The sequence below is a fragment of the Aplysia californica genome, unplaced genomic scaffold, assembly GCF_000002075.1.
Source record: "Aplysia californica isolate F4 #8 unplaced genomic scaffold, AplCal3.0 scaffold00893, whole genome shotgun sequence".
Taxonomy (NCBI): domain Eukaryota; kingdom Metazoa; phylum Mollusca; class Gastropoda; order Aplysiida; family Aplysiidae; genus Aplysia; species Aplysia californica.
In genome coordinates, this window is record NW_004798163.1 from 284599 (window position 1) to 285589 (window position 991).

At 44.8% G+C, this 991-nt stretch overlaps 1 protein-coding gene across 1 annotated transcript in view; it reads right to left on the reverse strand.

Annotated features, from left to right (window-relative positions):
* Positions 1–991, reverse strand: part of LOC118478732 — a gene marked incomplete at its 5' end in the record, with an annotated part of 17177 nt that overhangs the window by 14586 nt on the left and 1600 nt on the right.

Below are 991 nucleotides of genomic sequence, written 5' to 3' on the forward strand. Positions count from 1 at the left end.
CCATGGTGGTGTCCAGTAGACCACGGTGGTGTCCAGTAGACCATGGTGGTGTCCAGTAGACCATGGTGGTGTCCAGTAGACCATGGTGGTGTCCAGTAGACCACGGTGGTGTCCAGTAGACCATGGTGGTGTCCAGTAGACCACGGTGGTGTCCAGTAGACCATGGTGGTGTCCAGTAGACCATGGTGGTGTCAGGTCGGACCAAGACGGCTGTGGTCATCACTAACTGGATGTCGTGAGTGTAGCAATCTTCTGAGCTTGTCAGCTAACTCGTGGTTGTACCTCTGTTCTGCTGTTGGTTGATTCATGACTAACCTTTGACTTCTTGTTCAACTAACAATAACATTAACCACCAGTCGAACAGAGGTGAAGCTATGAGTGAGTCTAGAAGCTTTGAACATTGATACTCGCACCATTTCCAGCGTATTCACTCAACCCTTAAATTACATCAGTGGTTTGCAAACATTTTGCAACGTTTGAAACTGCAGACTTCAACATAAGTTATGGACCACCTTGACAGACAGCCCTGATTTTTTAAAATCGAAAAACAAAGACAGCAAAGAATGTTTCAATTTGTTTTGCTCTGAAAGTGTTAATGGGTTACCGTTGTGTACTGCAAAGCTTCCTAAAGGGGCAAAACTACCACGTGCAGCACGGAAATCCTCGGGGAATTTTAGCCAAATTTGCAAGTGGTTCTTAACTCATCTTGAAGTCTGTAGTATGTGCAAAAGTTAGGTCAAATTAGAGAACAAAAATAATTGTTTATTTCAAAGACTGGGGAAAATGTTTTTGTGTGAGAGTTGTAGGTGTGGGCGAGACTAGAGTTTGTATGGAGAGGGGAGGGGTATTGGTGGTGTTGGTTTTAAGGGGAGGGGGGGGGTATTTTACCTGAGCAACTTGCTCTACTATTGGTTGACTTTTGGTCCAATGTATTATTGAGCTGACCAATGTGTGTGTGTGTGTGTGTGTGTGTGTGTGTGTGTGTGTGTGT